General features: G+C 39.9%; 1 protein-coding gene across 32 annotated transcripts in view; it reads left to right on the forward strand.

The window, feature by feature from the left end:
• LOC103346732 (NBPF family member NBPF4) overlaps nucleotides 1–25,357 on the forward strand; it is a 255,956-nt gene that overhangs the window by 140,322 nt on the left and 90,277 nt on the right. For 25 of the 32 annotated variants that reach the window (XM_089310687.1, XM_089310708.1, XM_089310706.1 and 22 more), the window contains 3 exons: nucleotides 14,273–14,420; nucleotides 14,562–14,699; nucleotides 14,819–14,921. The gene's annotated coding sequence lies outside the window, so the exon portion shown is untranslated. Of the gene's footprint in view, nucleotides 1–841; nucleotides 986–12,338; nucleotides 12,609–14,272; nucleotides 14,421–14,561; nucleotides 14,700–14,818; nucleotides 14,922–19,821; nucleotides 20,054–23,399; nucleotides 23,579–25,357 lie in introns of those variants that run through there. The other 7 variants (XM_089310680.1, XM_089310682.1, XM_089310690.1 and 4 more) reach the window with 5 other exon arrangements.

Here is a 25,357-nt window from a genome sequence, read left to right on the forward strand (position 1 = left end):
ATCCCTGTCACCAGTAGCAGCTCAGGCTCCTCTAATGCCATGCTCCTCCAGATCACCTCTGGCCCCTGCAGAAGTGTGAAGGGCCTGGTGGGTTTCGTCCAGCTTTGTGGGCTTGCTCCTGCTGCATTCCAGCAGCCTCTGCTCTTCCCAACAAAGCAGAGCCTGAACTTCACTCCCCTGTGGAGTGAGCATATGTGTGTGTGTGTGTGTGTGTGTAAGCATATATGTATGTCCTAGCTGTGTGGGTTCTGCTCCAGCATGAGCATACAAGTCCTTTCACTGTCACCAGTGGCATGAGTCTGGCATCAGAGTTGCTGTGGGAAACCATGAGGGAAATGGCACAAAGCCAATAGAATAAGGAAGCCGGTATAAAGCCAGAAATATAAATATTAATATAAATAAAATGAGGACTGTAAATGGTGAGTTGAAGCAGTATAGATTAAAAAAAAAAAAAAGATGGGATATCTGGTTACAGTTATTCTTGAATCAAGCATAAAACCAAGAGTGTAACTTGGTAAATGTATACATATATCCAAAAGAAAATGTAACACACAAAATAAAAATTAAAAAACAGAATGGTGGGCTAGTATGGGAAAACAGGTTCCTAGCAACAGAACCAGTTTTATTCAGTGTTTGGCAGCCAAAACCAGCCAGTGAACAGTTGTCTAGCATTTATCTTTTTTTAAAGAAGTACCTCAGGCAAATCCATTTTTAATAACTGAGTTCCCTTTGTACTAAAAAGGCTTAAATTTACTATTCCCTCATCAATATATCATAAGTGGAGGTGTTCTCTACCTTTTTGAGATTAAAATATCAGATGGAAACTTTTTTCTGTATTAAGGTACGTGATGGCAAAAGTTGTTGATGAAAGAGAAATAAGAAGGCAATTGAAAAACTGGGAATCCATAAAGGAAATGGAATAAAGCTGAAAGGATAAGGAGCCAGCACAAAGCCAAAACCATAGGTAAAATGAGGACTCTCAATGGTGAGTTGAAGCAGTGAAGAATTTTTTTTAAAAAGAAACCTGATATCTGATAACATTATACATAAATAACCATATAACAAAGATTGTCACTTGGAAAATTTATACATACATCCAAAGCAAAATGTAACACACAAAATAAAAAACACAACTAAAATAGTGGACTAGTATGGGAAAAGAGGTTTCTAGCAACAGAACCAGTTTCATCCAGTTTGTGGTAGCCAAAACCTGGTGATGAACTGTCCTCTCGTATTTGTTTTTCTAAAAGAAGTACCTGAGGCAAACTCATTTTCAATAACCCTCTGTACTAAAAAAAGGCTTACATTTACTATGGCCATGTACATATTTCATAAGTGGAGCTGTTCTCTGCCTTTTTGAGGTTAAAAGGTCAGGCGTGGGGAACTTTTTCTATATTAAGGTACACTATGGCAAATGTGTTGTGCTGATGAAAGAGAAATAGAAGTAAATTGAAAAAATGGGAATCCATAAGGGAAATGGCACAAGGCTGAAAAGATAAGGAAGCCAGCATGAAGCCAAAAATACAAGTAAAATGAGGACTCTCAATGGTGAGTTGAAGCAGTCCAGAAATTTTTAAAAAAGGACCAGATACCAATTACATGAATTCCTAAATAAAGCATAAAGCCAAAAATGGAACTTGATAAATTTATAAAACTATCCACAATAAAATATAACCTCCAGACACACAAAATCCAGAATGGTGGATTTTATGGGAAAATTGGTTCCTAATAGCAGAGGTGGTTTTATCCAGTTTATGCCAGGCAAAACCAGCCAATGAATAGTCCTCTAGGAATCCTGGTTTGTTTGTTTGTTTTTGACAGGCAGAGCGGACAGTGAGAGAGAGATAGAGAGAAAGGTCTTCCTTTGCCATTGGTTCACCCCCCCAATGGCCGCTGCGGCCGGCGCACCGCGCTGATCCGAAGCCAGGAGCCAGGTGCTTCTCCTGGTCTCCCATGCAGGTGCAGGGGTCTAAGCACTTGGGCCATCCTCCACTGCCTTCCTGGGCCACAGCAGAGAGCTGGACTGGAAGAGGAGCAACCGGGACTAGAACCCGGTGCCCATATAGGATGCTGGTGCTGAAGCAGAGGATTAACCAAGTGAGCCACAGCGCCGGCCCCTGGACAGCTTTTTTTCTGTATTAAGTTTTACTATGGCAGATACGTTGTTGTTCATGAAAAAAAAAAAAAAAACTAAATAAGTAAATTTTAAAAAACCAGAATCCATGAGCAGAATTTAGTATGTGAACATCAGTACCTAACAACAGAATAGGTTTTGTAAATTTTGTGCCATTCAAAACCAGCCAATAAACAGTCCTGTAGCATTCCTGGTTTTTAAAAGAAGTACCTGAGGCAAACCCGTTGTCAATAACTGTGAATTCCCTCTACTTAAAAATCTTCAAATTTACTTTTTCCACATATATTTATCAGAGGTATTATCTGTATTGAGGTGTGCTTATTCCTTCTGAACTGAAAAGGCTTAGTTTACTTTTCCCAAAAATATATATGAGAAGGGGTGCTGTTCTCTTTCTGGGGAATAAGTGTCATTTGTAGTCAGCATTTTTCTAGATTAAGGTATACAATGACAAATGCATTATATTGATGAAAGAAAACTAAATATGGAAATCTGAAACAACAGAATTTAATTAGGAGAAGCCATACCGTTGAAAGAATAAGGCAGCCAGTGTGAAGCCAAAAATGTAAATAAAATGAGGACTCTGAAATGTGAGTTGAAGCAGTCCAGAAATTTTAAATAAAGAGCTGATATCCAGTCACATGAATTGTTAAATTAAGCATAAACCAAGAATGTAACTGGGTAAATTTATAAGAATATCCAAAACAAAATTGAACACAGAAAACAGAAAAAGCAGTGTGGACTAGTATGGGAAAATGGTTCACAGCAACAGAAGTGGATCTATGCAGTTTCTGCCAGCCAAAAACAGCCAATGAACAGTCCTCTAGGGAGCAAGTGTGAAACCAAAAATATAAATAAAATGAGGACTCTAAATGGTTACTGAAAGCAGTCCAGAATTTTTTTAAAGGAAGTACCAGAGGGAAACCCATTTTTAATACTGAAAATTTCTTCTGAATTAAAATGATTTAAATCTACTTTTTCCATATCTATTTACACACACACACACATCAGACGTGGAATTATTCTATGCCATATTGAGAATAAAATCACAGATGTGGGTGGCTCTTTTCTATATTAAGGTATACTGCAGCAACTGTGTTGTTGAGTAAGAGAGAATTAAAGAATTAAATTTAAAAAACTGGAATCCACGGGGGAAATGGCATATAGCTAAAAACATAGGGGAGCCACTGGACGCCAAAAATATAAATAAAGTGAGGACTCTAAATTAAATGGTGACTAGAAGCAGTTAAGAATTTTTTATAAAAGACTGTATATTCAAATACATTAATTCCTCCATCAAGCAAAAAACAAAAAATATACCTTGATAAATTTATAAAAACATACAAAATAAAATGTAACACACACACAAAATTGGAGACTTGTATTGAAACTTGGTTCCTAGCAACAGAACTGGTTTTATCCAGTTTGTGTGGGCAAAAACCAGCTGATACAAAGTCCTCTAGCATTTCTGTTTTTTCTTAAAATAAGTGCTTAAGGCAACCACATTTTCAATAACTGTGAATTCTTTCTGAACTCAAAAGGCTTAAATTTATTTTTCCCATGTATATATATTATATATATATATATATTATATATATATATATGAGAGAAGTCGACGTGTTATCTGTCTCTTTGGGGAATAAATGTCAGATGTTGTCAGCATTTTTCTACTTCAAGATGTACAATAGTAAAAGTGCTTTGTTGATTAACGAAAGCTAAATGCATAAATTTAAAACACTGGAAGCCATGAGGTAAATGTCATATACCAAAAAAAAAATGGAGCCAGCATGGAGACCAAATACAAATAAAATGAAGACTCTAAATAGTGACTAGAAGCAGTGAAGTAATTTAAAACAAAACAAAAACACCAGATATTCAATTACATGAATTCTTCTACCAAGCATAAACCAAAAATGTAAGTCGGTAAATTTATAAATATATCAAAAATAGGCTGGTGCCGCGGCTCAATAGGTTAATCCTCCGCCTGCAGCACTGGGGTGCCAGATTCTGTCCCAGTTGCTCCTCTTCCAGTCCAGCTCTCTGTTGTGGCCCAGGAAGGCAGTGGAGGATGGCCCAAGTGCTTGGGCCCTGCACCCATGTGGGAGACCAGGAGAAGCACCTGGCTCCTGGCTTTGGATCAGCGCGGTGCACCGGCCGCAGCGTGCCGGCCGCAGCAGCCATTGAGGGGTGAACCAACGGAAAGGAAAACCTTTCTCTCTGTCTCTGTCTACTCTGCCTGTCCAAAAATATATATATATATATCAAAAATAAAATGTAACACACAAAATAAATTAAAACCCCAAATGTGGAATACTATGGGAAAAGCAGTTTCTGTCAAGAGAACTGGTTTTATCCAGCTTTGTGCCACAAAATCCAGGTAATGACCAGTTCTCTTGCATTCCTGTTTTTTTAAAAGGCAGTATCTAAAGCAAATTCATTTACAGTAACTGTGAATTCCTTCTAAACTAGGAAGGCTTAAGTTTTGTTTTCCCAAATATATATATATATATATATATATATATGTGTGTGTGTGTGTGTGTGTGTATATATATATATATCACAATATATCATAATATGTAGTATATCATACCAGTACATTGAATCATAAGCATGATATAATTATTCCAATGGATGCAAAAAACCATTCAATGAAATTCAACACCCATTCCTGTTTCATAAAAAAAGAAACATAGTTCAATATAATAAAGGTTATATATGACAACTCTCAGTCACTGTCCTATTGAACGAGGGAAAATCAAATGCATTTCCTCTAAGATCTGGAACCACACTAGGATATATATTTATTGTTGCTGCTCTTATTCAATACAGTATTGGAATTTTTAGCCAGAGCCATTAGGAAAGAGAAAGAAAGAGTACAAATAGAAAGGAGAAGCTCAAACTATTCCTTCTCAGATGATATGCTTCTGTATGATGAGAAACCTAAAGACTCCTCAAAAACACATTAGAACTGACAAATTCTGTAAAGTCACAGGATATAATCAACACACAAAACAAGTTACATTTTTAGACACCAATAATTAACTCCCTGTGGAAAGAATGATAAAAACAATCCCATTCAGGAGAACTACCAAAAAATGCCTGGGAGCAAATTAAACCTGGTAAGTGAACGACCTCTGCAATGCACATTACAAAAAAACAAAGAAAGAAATTGAAAAAGACACAGAAAATGCAAAGACTGCTCATATTCATGGATTGTAAAAAGTAATTTAAAACTTTCCATATTACCCAAAGTAATTTACAGGGTCAGTGCTTCCTCATGAAAATATTTATGACATTTTTCACAATTGTGTTAAAAACAATACTAAAATTCACGTCTAAGCACAATAGATTCAGCAAAGGCAGAACAAACTTGAACAAAAAGAACAAAGCTGGAGGAATCACAATACAAGATTTCAAGGTATACTCCAGGACTATTGTAAACAACACAGCATAGTGCTAGCATAAAAACAGACACAAAGATGAATAGCATAGGATAGAACAGGAGATTCCAGAAACTAATCCATGTATCTACTAATAATTGAACTTTGACAAAAGTGCTCAAAGCACGTATACTCTTTCTTCAATAAATGGTGCTGGGGAAACTGAATCCCCTTACACAGAAGATTAAGATTGACCCCTACTTTTTATCCTATACAGAAATCCACTTAAATGGATTATGTATCTAAATGTAAGACCTGAAGCTATTCAACTACTACAACAAATAACAGGGGACATAGGTCAAACCAGTAAGAAAGACTATTGGCTATATAAACATGTATATATTTATTATATATATTATAGTTATTGGCTATATAAATAAATGAATGAATAACAAATGCTGGTGAGGATGCAGAGGAAAGAGAAGAAATGCAAGTTAGTGTAGCCAATAGGAAAAAGAGTTGAGTTCCTCCAAAAAAAATCTTTTTTACTATAGAAGGAATTCACTGTTATTGAAAATTGGTTTGCTTCAGGTAGCTCTTTTAAGCGAACATTAATGCTACAGGACTTTTTACTGGCAAGTTTTTGCTGGCACATACTTGATAAAAAAAATTCTGTTGCTAGGAACTGATTTTCCCAAACTAGTTCACAATTCTAGTTTTTTTTCCTTGTATGTTCCATTTTATTTTGTATATATTTATAAATTTACCAAATTACCTTTTTGGTTTTATGCTTGATAGAGGAATTCATGTAATTGAATATTCAGATTTTTTGTTAACTTTATAGTCACCATTTTGACTCCTAATTTTTTGTATATTTTTGGCTTCTCGCTGACTCTGTTATTTTTTGGACTGTGTACCAATACACTCGTGGATTCCTATTTTTTAAATGTATGTATTTAGTTTTCATTCACCAACAACTACATTTTTGCCATAGTACAACTTAATATAGAAAAAAAGTGACTCCATCTGGCATTTATTCCCAAAAAAGAAAGAAAATACCTCAATTTCTGTTCTGTACATTTGGGAAAAGTAAAATTTAAGCCTTTTTTAGTATTGAATGAATTCACAGTTATTGAAAATTTATTTTTCTCTGGAAGCTCTTTCAAATACACACCAATGCTAGAGGACTGGTCATTGGCTGGTTTTGCTGGCACAAACTGGATAAAACCAGTGTTGTTGTTAGGAACTGAATAGTCCAAACTAGTGCACAATTCAGTTCAGTTTTGTGTTTGTGTGTGTTATTTTATCTTGGATATTTTTATAAATTAGCCAAGCTACTTTTTTGGTTTTATGCTTGATGTAGGAATTCATATAATTGAATATTCTGTGTTTTTTTTTTTAATTTGTAGGCCAATTCTAGTTAGCATTTTGAGTCCTAATTTTATTTATAATAAGTTATACCTGGGGCCGCCCTCTCACCCGTCACGCACCACACGTTCATGGGGAACCTGGTGCTAAACCATTCGTAGACGACCTGCTTCCGGGTCGGGGTTTCATACGTAGCAGAGCAGCTCCCTTGCTGCGATCTATTGAAAGTCAGCCCTCGACACAAGGGTTTGTAAACAAAAAAAAGGAAAAAAATAGTAAGTTATAGCTGGAACACAGTTTTTTTGTGTTTCTTTTTTTATGAGATTAAGGCAAGGTGTTAGGAGATGGAACACCAATGTGGTTGCTTGAAGCTTGGGGATTGTGTTGGGCCTATGAAAGGAGACTTGAGCAGTCAATGATAATGCTTGTTAGATTCTAACTCTGTTCATTGTCCTGAAGACATTAACTTGGTTGTTCAAAAACAACTCTTAGATTGTGAATAAGTTAACTATAAAACAGTAAATATGCTTACTGGCACTCTAATTTGATCACCAGACCTGAGAAAGTATTATAAAACCTGATTTTCATGAGGGGCTCATGCATCTAGTGAAGAACAGCAAAAACTGAAAATCACAAGACAGGGAGAAAGAAAAGATGGAAAAGCAAAATAAAAATTAAAAACTCATCCACTAAATTGTGCTCAAAAAATTTGTCTCAAAATATGTAAATGTCATTGGAACATTTATAAATGAATGCAAGATGAAATATACAAGAAAATCTTCCAGATAATGTAATATAAGGATAATTGGGATTTTCCAATAGATTAATGAAGATGTCATATTTACTAAAATGCTCCACAATAAAGAAAAATAAAATTAGAAATAAAATGAACAGATCAATTACAGATCTTTGAAATAAGAAGCATAGCCACAAAACTTCAAAACTCAATAAAGAAGGTAATTTTCAGTTCTCAGATTAAAGAAAATTGTATCTTAGAAGAGCTCATGAGAAGCCTGCACTGTGGTCTAGAGGAAAAGCCACAGCCTGTAGTTCTGGCATCCCACGTGGATGCTTGTTTGCATTCCAGCTGCTCCACTTCTCATGCAGCTCCCTGCTGATGCTCCTGGGAAAGCAGCAGAAGTCCCTGGGCCCCTGAACTCACGTGAGAGACCAAAAAGAAGCTCTAGGCTGCTGGCTTCAGCCTGGCCCAGCCCTCCTGTTGTGGCCATTTGAGGAGTGAACCAGTAGATGGAATATGCTCGTTTCCTCCCTCCCTCCCTCCCTCCTTCCCTCTCTCTCTCTCTGCAGCTCTCCAGTTCCCTCTCTCTGTGTAACTCTACCTTTCCAATACATAAATAAAAGTTTAAAAAGGCTAGTATCCTGTTCAGTGAGGATGGTTTGGGGTTAAAAAAAAAATGAAAAGATGGGCTCATGAAGGAGTCCACCAGGTTTTAATACTCACAGATAGTACTTTGAAAGGAACATTTTAGAGACTTGAATAATATAATGAGAGCTGTATTTAGCTATAATTAAGGTTACTGAGTGAAAGAATGGGTAAAATGGGGGAAAAAGAATAAACAAAAATATTTCAGCATTGTTGATAAGCTAAGCCTTAAATAGCAGAAAACATGCATTCTATTTAGTGAGTACAATAAATAAAAGTCAGTGTATGCATAGAGAAGTCAAAGAAATTTTCACAATTAAAGATGATTATTTAAATGAAAAAATATGCTTTGAGGAGCAGCATAGGATAAATAAAAAATTATTCCACAGTCAATGGAAATTCTCAACATCCTTATCTTTGCTTGTTGTCCTTCTTCCATGCTCACCATTTCACTGTGGAATTCCTATTAGATCAAACCCATATCAATCCACCTATCTTCCATATCTTTGAACTACTAATTCAGAATGTTTTTTCTTTTTCTCTGTTTACCGTGTTTTTGATTTTTTATAATATTCTGTGTATTTATGCTACAACTGACACTAGTTGAAATTTTATTATGTTTAATAATTTTATCTTTTCAAACATTTACAAGTTGATATTACATAGATGTTCATATATATATATAAAATAAATCTCTCTTTGTCTCTCTCTCTCTCTCTCACAAACACACACACACACACACACACACACACACAGGTTAAAAAGGAATAATGGAAAACATGTTGCAGGGAAAGAGAAACTGATAGTAGCAAACTTGATGACATTCCATAGCATGTATAAGCATAAAGAAGACACTCTATAATGATAATGAAAGTAATTCAAAACTTATTCTCTATAAAAACATAAAATTCTCAAATATATATTAACCTCTTTTATCTGAATAAAAGTATCTATAAAACCTATAGAAACTCTATGCATAAAGTCTGAAATGTTGGCCGGCGCCGCGGCTCACTAGGCTAATCTTCCACCTAGCGGCGCCGGCACACCAGGTTCTAGTCCCGGTTGGGGCGCCGGATTCTCTCCGGGTTGCCCCTCTTCCAGGCCAGCTCTCTGCTGTGGCCAGGGAGTGCAGTGGAGGATGGCCCAGGTGCTTGGGCCCTGCACCCCATGGGAAGCCAGGAAAAGCACCTGGCTCCTGGCTCCTGCCATCAGATCAGCACGGTGTGCCGGCCACAGCGCGCCGGCTGTGGCTGCCGTTGGAGGGTGAACCAACGGCAAAGGAAGACCTTTCTCTCTGTCTCTCTCTCTCACTGTCCACTCTGCCTGTCAAAAAAAAATAAAATAAAAAATAAAGTCTGAAATGTTCAGTGCTTTCCCCCCTTAGTTGTAAAATAAGTCTAACGTGGTCCCCCAGCACAGCGTCTATTTAATGGTCACTCAAAAACTACCCAGTAGTAGGTAAAAAAGAAGTAACGATATATGCATTAAATAATGAAAGTGTCATTATTCACATTGCAATTTAGAAACTTGTAAAATTCATACTAATGTAACTGATTAACTGAAATCAGTTGAATTAACAAAATCTTTGACTTATGGTTAATATACAAAATTAAGAATATGCATGCAATTGCGTCTGTAGATTGGAAATTTTATAAAGGTTATAAATCTTTCCAAATTGATCTATACTTTCAGTGGAATTCAAATTATAATTTCAGCAGAATATTTGATGGGTAGAAATTAATAATCTTGTTACCAAAAGGTAACAAATGACAATGATAGTCAAAGGAACCCAGGATCAGATAAAGGTTTCCCTAGGATGAGGACAACTGTTCCTGGAGAGTAAGGCCAGAACATGGAATCAAGGAACCATCCCTGCATACCAGGGATAAATCCCACTTGGTCTGGGTGGATGATCTTTCTGATGTGTTGCTGCATTCTATTGGCGAGAATTTTATTGAGGATTTTTGCATCTATGTTCATCAGGGATATTGGTCTGTAATTCTCTTTCAGTGCTGCATCTTTTTCTGGCTTAGGAATTAAGGTGATCCTGGCTTCAGAGAAAGAATTTGGGAGGATTCCCTCTTTTTCAGTTGTGATGAATAGTTTGAGAAGAATTGGAGTTAGTTCTTCTTTAAATGTCTGGTAGAATTCAGCAGTGAATCCATCTGGTCCTGGGCTTTTCTTTGTTGGGAGGGCCGTTATTACTGTTTCAATTTCTGTCTCAGTTATGGGTCTGTTTAGGTTTTCTATGTCTTCCTGGTTCAATTTAGGTAGGTTGCACTAGTCCAGGAATCTATCCATTTCTGATAGATTTCCCTGTTTGCTGGCATGCAAGTCCTTATAGTAATTTCTGATGATTCTTTTTATTTCTGTGGTGTCTGTTGCTACGTTTCCTTTTTCATCTCTGATTTTATTGATTTGGCTCTTTTCTCTTCTTTTTTTAGTTAGTTGGGCCAATGGGGTGTCAATTTTGTTTATTTTTTCAAAAGACCAGGGTCCAGAGGGCAGAGGCAGATAGAATCTGGGCTCCAGCAGGGAGCTAGCTGCTCTCAGCAGAAAGGGCCCTGTAGTTCATACCCATTCCATTTGCAAAGTCTTCCCTCCAAATCCTCAGAGGTTTGGCTGCAGGAATCACCTCTCCTCCCTTGGATGCTTGATTCCTTTAATAAAGTGATGTTGCATTTTGCATATAACCCACAGCCCTCCCACTTATCTTAAATCAGCCCTAGATTACTTAGCATACCTAATACAGTACAAAAGGTATGTAAATAGTGTTACACTGTATTGTTTAGAGAAGGATGACCAAAAAAATGGTCTGTACATATCCAACATAGATACAGTCATTTTTATTCTAAAGCCAGAGAAACTGAAACAGAGCCCAAACCAGAGACAGAGAGGCCCCAACCTCTGATTCACTCTCCTGTGCCCACCGTAGCCCGGGCTGGGCCAGAACCAGAGCCAAGAATTCAATCTAAGTCTCTCACATGGATGGCACAGGTATAACTACCATTATAACATTATAACTGCCATTAGCTACCACCTCCCAGAGTATGCATTGGCTAGAGGCCAAAATTGGGAGCCAGAGCTTGGAATTGAAACCAGGCATTTCAACATGGCACACAGGCCTCTTGACTGATGGACCAAAGACCCATCCCTTTCTGAGTATTTTTGGCTCACGGTTGCCTGAATCTGCAGGGGCAGAACACACAGATGTTCAGGGCTGTGTTCACCTTCTAATCTTTCCAGGTGGGACTGTACATGATGCATCCAAACCACATTCACAATGACCAAATAATTAAAATCCTCAATGATTAAAAACTGTAGGTCAATTAGTTTCAAAACAACTAGTGAGTTCTCAGTTTAGACTGTGAGGTTATGCTTGTTTAGGACACAGGACAGAATCACAGATTCTTAAAAATGAAAATAGCCCTGGAAATCATATCAGAGTCATTACACAATACAACTCCAAGGTACAGATTCACATCAAATTTTATATACGTAATACCTGTGGTATATGCAGTATTGCCTAGATCATGTAGTCATCCCATGAATCGTATACAACAGAACCATCTGTAGACATGCACAGAGGTCCCACTTTACACAGCCTTTGTGAATCTAAATATCTGAAACTGAGACCCAAGAATCTATATTAATGTAATTTCCCTAGGATACCTAAAGGCACAGCCAGGTTTAGACCAGTTTTTGTCAACTGATAAAGCTAGAATAGTAATAATGAAAAGAATGGTAAAATAATTATAGCCATTATTGGTGTTTATCACCCAATACTGTTATTAGTTAACATGCATTGTCTTAATTTAATTTTGAGAGATATTATTCATAGTGTTATCCACTTATCACAGACATAGAAAGAGAGGGAGTTGGAATAACCCTCTAAAGTTACCCACCTAGAGCTGGCCAGGGCAGATCTGCTCAAGCTCCAGCATGCCACAACATAGCTGTGAAGAACACACCAAGTTATACAGAAGCAAAATGTTCACTTCTGCTACAGAGCCAATAATCATATCACTGATTTTCTTTATTTTATTTTATTTTATTTTTTTAATTTATTTGACAGGTAGAGTTATAAACAGTGAGAGAGACAGAAAGGTCTTCCTTCCATTGGTTCACTCCACAAATGGCCGCTACAGCTGGCACTGTGCCGATCCAAAGCCAGGAGCCTGGTGCTTCCTCCTGGTCTCCCGTGTGGGTGCAGGGGCCCAAGCACTTGGGCCATCCTCCACTGCCCTCCTGGGCCACAGCAGAGAGCTGGACTAGAAGAGGAGCAACCAGGACTAGAACCCGGTGCCCATATGGGTGCCAGCGTCACAGGCAGAAGATTAACCAAGTGAGCCATGGCGCCAGCCCCAGATCACTGGTTTTTTGTTTGTTTGTTTGTTTGTTTGTTTTTATGTGTAAAGCATCTGGCATCAGTCTTTGGGAAAACATTTTTCATTCATTTCACTGAAATAAGTGTGCCAGGAGCAAGAGACAAGTGGGAGAGCCATATATATTTTCCTCCAAGAAGTGCCCTTGGAGGTGGTCACCTGAAGTGTGGATGTGCCTGACTATAGCCTCTCAGCCAGGGCTCTCTCAGACTAGCACACTTCATCTCCACCAGACCCAAAAAGTGGATTCCTTTATGTCCAATGTAGCCTAGAAAGCTCCTCCATGGTTGACTCTCGTTTTTATCTGCTCTGGAGGAGCAGGGACTGGATCCAGCTCCACAAGGGAGACTGAATACTGCCATTGACTTGTGGGTACATTTATGCAGTCTTCATTATATCTTGCCTTTGTGCTAAGGATGCTAAGGTTCTCCTTTATATTTGTTTAACATAGAGAACACAGAACGTGGGCAATGGCTCACAGATAGAAACATGATTATGCCCTGGTCCTGTCCCCTCCCTTCCATAGACTGAACATTATTGTTCCTTCCTGGGACACCCCCTTCTGCTGCCCCACCCTCTATCCCTGCCTAACTCTTGCTATTTCGCCTTTCATTTCAGTGTCATTGTCTCTCAGAATTTTTTCTGACTGATTGTTTGAACCCCACTTTCTGAAATACTGTGATTCCTATTTATAGTAGCTCATCATTGATATAACACTTGCTCTCAACCAGATACTGCTTCCATTGCTTTACATATGGTAACTGATTTATGTAGAGTGTTGTTGGCTGAGAAATAATAGGCTCAGAGAGAGTAAGAGATTGAGATCGCACAGCTAGTAAAAGGCAAAGGCTAGTTTAGAATCCAGAATTCTTGTTCCAGAATCTGTGAAAGATGCAGTGTATTTGGGACAACATTTTCTGATGTGTGTTTGGGGATGCAAAAATAAAACCAAAATTCTATAGTTAACTGTATATTAGACCTACATACTGAGGGCAACTGGTCTGTACTTCCATGGGGACATCCCCTTCCTTCCTCGATATCACACTCTACCTGTGTTTCTAGGACTTTCTCTCACTACAAGTTTGAATTTGCTTCAGAACCACATGTCTAGTAGCAAATGTATGGGCACTTTAGGTTGGACAGTGTACTTAATCTCAAGGATTATCAGGGAGCACTAGAGCTTTCTTGGTAGTTAAAAGTCTAAGATTCATTTTCTTTCATGATTAAATCTGTGTTAGTTAAGGATCTTTTCTGGAATGGTAGCCCAGTGTGACAGAAAGATATTTAAGAAAATCTGTAACAGTGATGGGGACTGATAATTAATGATGCTTTTCAGGAAAATCTCCGATCAGGTGATTATTTTTCTTTAAGCTTGACTCAGACACTCCAAAGTTAGAATCCTCATAGTCAGGCCAGGTCTGAAGTTTTGCCCTGGACAGGTTACATCCACCCTTTCTAAGCCCAGGTATATCAGACCTCACACTGTCCATGTTACAAGATGCTGTGCCTTCCTGGATACTGGATTTCCCAAAACCCTATCCATCTATAAGCCTTCTTACCAGCCTCACAGTGCCTCTTTACAGTGGACTGTCTCAGGAACTCACACATAATTCTGTGCCTGCAGGGAACTTCCCAACACAGATGTCCAGGAGCAAAGCTATTTAAAATCACCTGCTTGAGAACAGGAACTGAACCTTTGTACAGCAATGGAGAGCACTGCAATCAAGTAGGGGCTCTAAGGGAAAGAAACATGTTGTGAAAGTGTCCAAGGGGTAAGGATTGTCGGGGTATCTTTGACAGCCAGGTCCTGATTCAATCATTGAGGGTATGTCAAGGTAGATGTGGAGCAGCTGATTGGGAAAAATGCCTTGTGAACTCTTTGCCACAGCCCCTGTCTGACATTGTCCTTTCAGACTCCATCCCAGGATACCTGCTGTTCTCTCCAAGAGGCCCTCGCCATGGGTTTCAAAGGAGGTGAGAATTATCTTCCAGGACTCAGCAGGAGAATCCAGTGCCTAAGACATCATCCCAAGGGAATGCTAGAGAAGATGGTGAGAGTTCCCAGGTCCCAAGAGCTGCTCATGAGCCAGACCCTGCAATTTCTTCAAGACAGAGGGGCTGTCCCTCGGAGCCATCTGTACAGTTCTCTTCACCTCTTTTCCTCATCCAGGGCTACTGCTATTCCCCTGTGTGATGAAGCCAGCACAGCGCTGGGGACGTCATCCAGGAAAGCCAGGGCTACAAAAGGAGGACGCACAGAGCATGGGAGCCATGTGAGTACTAACTGCTCCAAGTGATGGAGTCAGCATGGTGCACACAAGTAGATGCCTTGGGTCAGGCCCTGGTGAACTGTGCCATAATTCTGGGTATTGTGACAAGAGAGCTCTTAATTAGGCAAGCCATGTCACTCACATAACAAGGCGGTGTGCCTCTTGCTGACACTGTGATGCTACTGCGTAGTGAATCCTCATGCTTGAACAACACCCCTGAGTAGCAGATCTTCTCACTTGATTGTCTTTGCTTTGGTTACAGAAAGACTAAGATCTCAAAATCCAGCATACTTTAACAAGTGGGCAGGACTTTCTGTTATAATGTGGAGGTATACTTGTTTTTTCCACATCCTCACTAGCATTTACTGTTTTTTGATTTATATATGAGAGCCATTCTAAGAGGGCTGAGGTGAAACCTCATTGTGGCTTTGATTTGTACTTTCCTGATGGCTGGTGGTGATCCTAAACATTTTTTCATGTGTCTGCTGGCCATCGAAATTTCTTCTCTTCTTTCTTTAAAGAAAGATTTTTATTTTATTTATTTGAGAGACAGAGTTACAAAGAGAGGGAGGGAGGGAGGGAGAGAGAGAGAGAGAGACTTCTTCCATCTGCTGGTTCACTCCCCAAATGGCTGCAATGGCCAGAGTTGAGCTGAACCAAAGTTGAAGCACCCTGCATACCAGGCATAAATCCTGCTTTCTCTGAATGAATGATCTTTCTGATATGTTGCTGGGTTTGATTAGGTAGTATTTGTTGAGGATTTTGCATCTATGTAAATCAGGTTATTGGTCTAAAGTTCTCTTTCTCTGTTGTGTTTTTCTGGTTTAGGAATTAGGGTGATGCTGCCTTCATAGAAGGAGTTTAGGAGGATTCTCTCCCTTTCAGTTGTTTTGTATAGCTTGAGAAGAATTGGGATTAGTTCTTTAAATGTCTGGTCGAATTTAGCAGTGAAGCCATCTGGTGCTGGGCTTTTCATTGTTGATTGTCGCTCCCCCTCTTCGTGGAGGAACGACACTAAACCCTGCCTAGGCTTCATATCCGAGTCACGGCACCATTATGTCGCTCCCCCTCTTCGTGGAGGAACGACACAGGACCCTGCGCTGTTCTTTCGTCTGCTCGGCCCTCCCCGGGTTTGCTGCTGGTTCTTCCCGGGTTGGCTACTATCCCTTCCACCTCCGTGGAAGGGCAGTTCCCCCTGGCCACATTCCCCACTTCCGCAGGGGAGCGGCACACCGCCGGCCGGGTCTCTTGGGGGCTGCACGGGTGTTCCTTCAGCTAGATGTTCCCCATAGATGTTCCTGGTGCATGCCGTCTCTCTCCTCCTTTATAGTCCTCCTCCGCCAATCCCAACTCGGCTGCCCACACGCCGAGTACGCTGCTCTCCAATCAGGAGCAAGTCCTACAGTTTATTAGTTGAACTGGAGGCAGCTGTGCGGAAGCTGTTTACTTCTCTCCCAGCGCCATATTGTGGGAGAGCAGATGCATAGAATAAGTCTTAATTCGAGTAACTTAGTCTAGTCCGGATTGCTCCCCACAGTTGATAGTCTTTATTACTGATTGAATTCCCATCTTGGTTATTGATCTGTTTAGATTTTTGTGTCTTGCTGCCTCACTTTTAGTAGATTGTATGTGTCCAGGTTTATATCCATTTCTTCGCTCGTTGTAGCAATTCCTGGTGATTCTTTTTATTTCTGTGCTATTTTTGTTACATTTCCTTTTTCATCTCTGATTCTAATGATTTGGGTTTTCTCCTTGGTTTACTTTTTTTGTTGTTTATTCAGGCTAATGGTGTTTCAATTTTGTTTATTTTTTCCAACAAAAGAATTTTCATTTCACTGATCATTTGTGATTTTTTTGTTTCAGTTTTGTTTGTTTCTTATCTAATTTTAATTATTTCATTCCTGCTACCAACATTAAATTTGATTTGTCATTTTTCTGGGTCCTTGAGATACATTGATTGCTTAGTTATTTTCCAATTTATTAATACAGGCACTAATTGTTACATAATTCCCTCTTAACTCTTCTTTTCTGTATCCCATAAATTTTGATATGTTGCATTGTCTTCTTCATATTTTTCCAAAATTTTTTGAATTCTCTTTTAATTTCTTCTATGACCCACTGATCATTCAGGAGGATGTTGTTCAGTCATGTATTTGCATGTGTTCTAGAGTTTCTTGAGTTCTTAATTTTCAGATTCAGTTCCATTGTGGTCCAAGGAGATGCATGCTATGATTTCATTTATTTTGAATATGCTGAGACTTGCTTCATGGCCTAGTATATGGCCTATCCTAGAAAAAGTCCCATGCACTAATGAAAAGAATGTGTATTCACTGTGGCAAAAAAAAATGACCTAAGTGAAAGACCTCTGTGAGTGAGATCCCAGTGGAAAGAACAGGTCATTCAAGAAGGAGGTACCTTTCTCTGAAGGGAGGAGAGAACTTCCACTTTGACTATGACCTTGTCTAAAATATGATCAGAGTCGGTGAACTCAAAAGGCCTCCATATCCTTGGCAACTCATGACAAGAGCCTAGGGTGATTACTGACGCCATAAACAAGAGTGTCAATTTGTAAAGTCAACAACAGGAGTCACTGTGCACTTACTCCTCATGTAGGATCTCTGCCCTTAATGTGCTGTACATTGTGTTTTAATGTTGTAACTAGTACTCAAACAGTATTTTACACTTCGTGTTTTCTGTGTGGGTGCAAACTGTTGAAAGCTTTTCTTTTTTTTTTTTTTTTTGACAGGCAGAGTGGATAGTGAGAGAGAGAGACAGAGAGAAAGGTCTTCCTTTTGCCGTTGGTTCACCCTCCAATGGCCGCCGTGGCCAGCGCGCTGCGGCCGGCGCACCACGCTGATCCGATGGCAGGAGCCAGGAGCCATGTGCTTTTCCTGGTCTCCCATGGGGTGCAGGGCCCAAGCACCTGGGCCATCCTCCACTGCACTCCCTGGCCACAGCAGAGAGCTGGCCTGGAAGAGGGGCAACCGGGACAGAATCCGGCGCCCCGACCGGGACTAGAACCCGGTGTGCCGGTGCCGCTAGGCAGAGGATTAGCCTAGTGAGCTGCGGCACCGGCCTTGAAAGCTTTTCTTAATATATGCTAAATTGATCTTCTGTATATAAAGATAATTGAAAATGAATCTTGATGTGAATGGAAGGCGAGAGGGAGCAGGAGAGGGAAGGGTTGCAGGTGGGAGGGAAGTTATGGGGGGAAAAGCCATTGTAGTCCATAAACTATACTTTGGAAATTTATATTCATTAAATAAAAGTTTTAAAAAAAGTGTGTATTCTGCTACTGTGGGATGAAAGGTTCTATAGATATTAATTAGGTCCATTTGGCCCATCTATTGTTTCTTTGTTGAATTTCTGTCTAGTTGATCTGTCCATTGATAAAGGTGGGATGTTGAAGACCCCCATTACTAGTGTATTGGAGTCTCTGTCTCCCTTTAGATCTATTGATATTTATTTGAAGCAGCCTGGCACCCTGGAATTGGGTGCATGTACTTTTATGATAGTTGCATATTCCTGTTGAATTGATCTCTTAATCATTACGTAGTGTCCTGCTTTGTCTCTTTTAACAGTTTTTATGTTAATGTCTATGTTGTCTGATATTAGGATGGCTGCACATGGTTGTTTCTGTCTTCTGTTACCGTGCAATATCTTTTTTCATCCTTACTTTCAGTCTGGGTCTATCTTTGTTGGTGAGGGATGTTTCTTGAAGGCATTAAATAAATGAGTCTTATCTTTAATCCATTTAGCCAGCCTTTATCTTTTAATTAGAGAGTTTAGGCCATTTACATTCAAGGTTACTATCGATAAGTCATGACTTGGCCCTGCCGTTTTTCTGTAAAGATTCCTTCTGTTTGCTTTGGGTTTCCTTTGTACTTTTACTGTGAGATTTTCTGCCTTCACCTTCTTTCATAGTGATGACTATGTTTCTGTGTTTCTGTGCGTAGGACATCCTTAAACATCTTTAGTAAGGCTGGACAAGTGGTGACAAATTCTTTCTTTTATTATGGAAGGTGTTTGCTTAATTTTCATTCATAAGTGAGTGCTTTGCAGGGTACAGTCTTCTGGGTTGAAAGCTTTTCTCTTAATATTGGGCTGTGTCTCTCCATTCTCTCCTAGCCTGTTGAGTTTTGTTCGAGAAATCAGCAACGAGTCTAATTGATAAGCCTCTGAAAGTAATCTGGCTTTTCTCTTGTGTACATTTTGGAACCTTTTCTCTATGTTTTAGTGCTGAAAGTTTGACTACAGTGTGTTGTGATGAAGAGCCTTTCTGGTCATGTCTATAAGGAGTTTTATGTGCCTCATGTACTTAGACAACCCTTTCTTTCTCCAAATTGAAGAAGTTTTCTGTAATTATTTCACTGAATAGGCCTTCTCATCGGCTCTATCTTTCCACACCTTCAGGAACTCTCAGACCCATTTGTTGGGTCATTTGATAGTATACATAAATTTCCAACATTTATAATTTTTATAATTTCCTCTCCTTTTTTTGTTCTGACAAAAAACTTTATAAAGATTTCTCTTCCAGCTTCGATGGTCTTTCTTTTGACTCACCAAATATGTTGTTAAGGCTTTCCAATATATTTCTGTTTGACAGGTTGAATTCTTCATTTCTAATATTTCATTTTGATTTCTCTTGAAAATTTCCATTTCAGGGGATAATTTCTCATTCACATCATGTAAGGATTTCTTTAATTTGTGGATTTCCTTCTGAGTAATCCTACAATTAATCTTTTGAATTACACTTCAGGTACTTCCTCAGTCTCTTAATCTTCACATTCTGATTTTGATGTGTTGTTGCATTCCTTGGGGAGGGCAAGTGAAGTTGTCTTTTTTCTTGATTCTTGAATTTCTGTGTTTAGTTTTAGGCATTTGTGAAAATATTGAATTCACAGGGCAAGATGGCAGTATAGCAGCAGGAGGTACCGAGTTGTGCAGCGAAAATGGATGATTAATGAGTAGAAGGGATACAAACAGCTGGCAGAATCCTGAAAAATTTATGTCCCGAAGTCCTCCAGAGGCTGCTCAGGTCCACTCCAGCAGAAGCAGAGAGAGGACTGAAGGATAGAGAATGAGCAGCACAGGAATGCAGTGAGGAGACAGGTGCCTCTTCCTCAGCAAACCAGGTGAGAGGTTGCAATCCCACAAAGATGCAGTGAGTGGGGACATTTGGTGAACAGTGCTTGGGGCTCTAAGCAGGAAGAAGGAGAAATTCTGAGGAATGGGTGGAGAGATAGAATATACCACAATCCATTGGTGTCTATCCCCCCAACCAGAGATACAGTTAGCGGGATGAAACCATATTGGTTGTTTACATTTTTGTGTGTAGGCAGCATGCTGCCGTGTTCGCCCAGGTACGCATACTCATCGATTGCAGAGGCCACCTCACAACATGCACCACACGGGGACAAGGATCACAACAATTCAGAGTGATTTCCCACCCACCATGCAAGTTGTACAACAGCAAATAATGCTAAATGATAACCCTAGCTCGTTTTACAAACAAGTGAGCAGGGAGCCCAGCACCAGCAGGTGGGGCTTAGTGCACCAAAGCACTGGTACCCAGCTCCATCAGGAATCAGAAATAAACAAAGCTCAGGGAGGTGGTACTGCATGCACATAGCAGCTCATAGCAGAGGGAGATCAATTTAAAAATAAAACCAATCTGAAACCAAACAGAAATGCCAAAGAACAAAGAAACAATTCTGAATAAGAATAACGAAGAATTTGACCAGATAAAAAATGCAGTGGAATCTCTTAGTAATAGAACAGACGAAATAGAAGAGTGAATATCAGAACTTGAAGACAAACTTCCAAAAATAACAGTCAGAACAAACATAAGAAGAAAAATTTAGAAAATGAAGAGTTGGTTGGAGATTTACAAGATTCCATCAGGTGATCCAACGTACAGATCACATAGAAGTTCCAGAAAGTGTGGAAAGAGAGAAATAATTAGAAGGCCTACTTAATGAAATTTTATCAGAAAACTTCCACAATAGGCAGATTGAAAGAGACATCCAAACACAAGAGATACACAGAACTGCCAATAGACAGGACCAGAAAAGGAGTTCACCACGACACATTGTGGCAATACTCAGCTCAGTGAAACACAAAGAACAGATCTTAAAATGTGCTTGAAAGATATGACAAATTACATTCAGAGGTAATCCAATTAGACTCACCCCAGACTTCTCATCTCAAACCTTACAGGCAAGGAGACAATCACAAGATAAATTCCTAGTCCTAGAGAAAAAAAAAAAAACTGTCAACCCAGAATACTGTACCCTACAAAGTTTTCATTTATGAATGAAGGAGAAATAAGGATTTTCCACAACAAACAGAAATTGAAAGAATCTGTGTCTTCATGCCCATCCCTATAACACTGGCTCAAGGATGTGCTATACACAGAAACACAGAAACAGGAACTTCGCTACAAAAGAAGATGAATGTAGAAAATGACCCAGCAAAAGTACAAACAAAATCCAAAACACATAAACAGGTCTATTTAAGGAAACTAGGCAGAGAATATATAATATTTAACAATAATCACACTGAATGTAAATGGTCTCAACTCGCCAGTTAAGAGACACAGACTGGATGAATGGATTAAAAAAAAAGAAAACCTATTTATCTGCTGCCTAAAAGAAACACACATTACTAATAAAGACATATACAGACTGAAAGTGAAAGGAGGGAAAAAGATACTGCAAGCTAACAGAAACCAAAAAAGAGCTGGTGTGGCCATCCTAATATCAGACACAGTAGACTTTAACACAAAAACTATTAAAAGAGACAAAGAAGGATCAATTCAACAGGAAGATGTGACTATTCTAAATGTATATTCACCTAATTACAGGGTGCCTGGCTATTTGAAAGGATTATTAAGAGATTTAAAGGGAGATATAGACTTAAATACAATAGTAACAGGGGAACTGAATACCCGTCTTTCAGCAATGCACAGATCAGACAGAAAATCACCAAGGAAACAACAGAGTTAATTGACACTACAGACCAAATAGACCTAGCAGATATCCATGGAGCCTTCTATCGTACAGCAAAAGAGTACACATTCTTCTTCCCAGTGCATGGAACTTTCTCTAGGATTGACCATATATGCTAGGCCATAAAAGGAGTCTCAGCAATTTCAAAAAATTGAAATCATACCATGCATCTATCCAGACCACGATGTAATGCAGCAGGAATTCAGCAACTCAAGAATCTCTGCATCATATGCAAACACATGGAGAATGAACAGTGTGTTCCTGAATGAACAGTAGGTCACAGAAGAAATCAAAAGAGATATCATAAAATTTCTGGAAACAAATGAAAATGACAATACAACTTACCACAGTGTGTGGGATACAGCAAAAGCAGTGTTAGGGTGAAACTTTAAGGCAATTGGTGCTTATATCAAGAAACTGGAAAGGCACTAAATAAATGAACCATCTGTGCACCTCAAGGATCTAGAAAAGCAGCAGCAAACCAAACCCAAAACCAGGGAAAGAAAAGAAATAATTAAAATTGGAGAAGAAATCAACAAAATTGAAACAAAAAATACAAATGATCAGCAAAATGAAGACCTTGTTTAAAATTGACACACTGTTGGTTCAACTAACCAAAAAAGAGAGGGAGGGAGGGAGGGAGGGAGATAAGATTCAGATCAATAAAATTAGAGATGAAAAAGTAAATGTAACAGCAGACACTACAGAAATAAAAAGAATCATTGGAAACCATCACAAGGAGCTGTATGCCAACAAAACAAACTGGGAAACCTAGAAAATGAATAGGTTCCTGAACACATACAGCTTACCTAAATTGAGCCATGAAGACAAAGAAAACCTAACAGACACAGAACCAAGGTATAAATTGAATCAGTAATAAAGGCCCTCCCAACAAAGAGGGTCTGGTACCACACAGCTTCACTGCTGAATTCTACCAGACATTTGAAGAAATAACCCCAGTTCTTCCCAAATGACTCAAAACAATTGAAAGGGAGGGAATCCTCCAAAATTCTTTGTATAAAATCCTCAGTATAAGCATGGACCCCATTGCATTTACCCACCCTCGATGATCATGGAGCTCTGAGCAGCATGTGGAGCAGCTCACATTGATTGCCCAGAGACCCAGGTACACTTTGTGCAGTCACAAGTTCCCACAGTCTCAGCTCACTAGGCTCCCACAGTCAACAGGGTATAGAGGATCCGCTCTGCTCTGCTAGCCTGTCCTGTCCACAGAGAGGCAGAGATGTTCCCAGAGCCAGCTGTCTGTGTTCTGCCTTGGCAGTTGGAGCCACAGAGCGTATGGTATGTTGAGAGGCTAGGGGTGCTTCACATTCCTACATGGGTGTCCAATCCTCCAAGCTGACTCAAAGTCAGTGGGGAACATGGATTTTCCCTCTGCTGGTATCTCTGGATCACAGGCATGCACAACAGCCACCTGCTGAATAGTGTCTCCTCCCCGACTGGTTTCCAGGTGTGTGCCCCCAAGCTGCTGCCCCTGGTACTGCCCCTGGTACTGCTGAGGAGATGGCATCTCCGATGGCATCTCCTCTCAGCCCGATGCTGGGTGCCTGCCCAAGAGCTTCCAGAGCTGCCACCTTTGGTGCCTGCCCTCTCTCAGCCAGTTGCTGGGTGCTGTTGTGTTCAGATGAGGTGAGAGAAATGTGCTGCCATTTTTTTTACTGTGTCAGCAGTCACACTCTCCCTCTTAGGCTCCAGGCCAGACTCATGCCATGCTCTCCCTCTGTCTGTATCACTGTTGGCTTGGGTTGCTACAATCTGATCTCACCTCAGTCTCCAAAGTTGGAGCCTTCTCCAGCTATCAGCTCCTGGGGTCATGAGTTGGGTCTGTGTTCATGCTACACAACCAAATCTTCCACACAGATCCATGCCATTCCTCTTCCTTCCATAGTTTTCCACTGCAGTTTTCTCTAATTCTCCCATGACAATGTATATCCTGCTTTTTTATTATTTACTCTTAGCTTAGAGAAGTATGCCTTTCCCTATTTCAGCAACTTGGCACCTCCCCACATGAAAGTTTTAAGTTAGATCATGTTATTCTTCTACAGACTTCCCTTTGCTTCCTATCTCCTTCAGAGTAAGAGCAACCACACTCTCAGTGGCATCAGGGTCTGCATTATATGGCCTCCTTCGATCTACTTTCCTACCATTTTTCTTTTCATTTCTCAACTCCAGCCACCCTGGGCCTCTGTCACTTCCTCAGTCTTTTCAGGCACTCTCATACTTCTAGATATTCGCACTGCTTTTTCCAGAATCCTAAAGCCCACCTTTTCACTTCTGTCAGAGCTCTGTTCACCTTCCAGGGAGTCCTTCCTCAGCCTACTTGTATGACACAGCAGTCTTTAACCTCTGCACCCCTTTCCTGTTCCTGTTTGATTCTCTCTCCTCAGCAGCTATCACCAACCTCTGGGCTATGTATTCTTTCTTTCTTTGCTCTTTTCTCCCATTCCTCCCACTCCTACAATATGGGCCTCATGAGAGTGGAGCTGTGTTTTAACCACGGCTGTGTATCCCAAGTGCCTGGAACCATGCTTCACTCATCTCAGCATTCAATAACTATTGGTTGAATGAATGAGTTTTACACACATGACCTCTGTGACAGTACTAGAAGATAAAGATGCATTTATTCCATTCCACAAAGAAGGAAATGGAAGCTCAGAGGTTAGGTTGTATGCATTTTGTGATGGAACCTTTACTTGACTGCCCAGATTTGAATGTTGCTAGAGTCATTTCTATCAGAGAGACATAAATGTCAGGTTCTCCAAAGACGTGCCACGTGATCACCTACCAGCTGTCACACATGCTGAATAAGCAGGAATCTGTGGTGGTTATATGAGTCATCAGCTCTGAGAGCAGAGCAGGGGTCCTGAGTGGTTGCGTTGGATGCTCTGGGAAAGGCTGCCATAATGAAGGTCCAGCTGCTGCTCAGTTCTCCCCTCAGTACCTCTGAGGCAACACCTGTGGTCACACAGACCCTCCCAGGTGAGGGGACTGGGATGTTTTTCTAGAGCTGGATGCCATAAAAGGATCATTGTGTGTAACTCCCAGCAGTGAAGGGCTGAGACTGAACCAGTGTCATCTCAGTGGCATTTAGAAAAGTAGCTTGGGGGGGAAGAAAGCTAAAAATCAGCCATAGGCACCCTTTGCAGATTCCTGGGTACCCTGAGACCCAGAGGGGTCCTGAAGGTAGTGAGTGCTGCTTCTCCATGAGGTTGTGGTTCTTGAGGAAGGTTTCAGTGAATCTGCTGACAATTCATTTGTAAGTGCACATTACTCAAATTCCTTTTGGAATTAAGGGCATGGAGTAGATTCTCCTGCTCTGATCCAGGCATTGAGCTGTCACGTCATAAGATCTGCATTTTGGGGTTGTCATTTTCCTGTCTTGTCCTGCAAACAGGTGTGATCATCCAG

The sequence above is a fragment of the Oryctolagus cuniculus genome, chromosome 12 (genome assembly GCF_051225735.1).
Source record: "Oryctolagus cuniculus isolate XC-2025 breed Fujian yellow rabbit chromosome 12, ASM5122573v1, whole genome shotgun sequence".
Lineage (NCBI taxonomy): Eukaryota > Metazoa > Chordata > Mammalia > Lagomorpha > Leporidae > Oryctolagus > Oryctolagus cuniculus.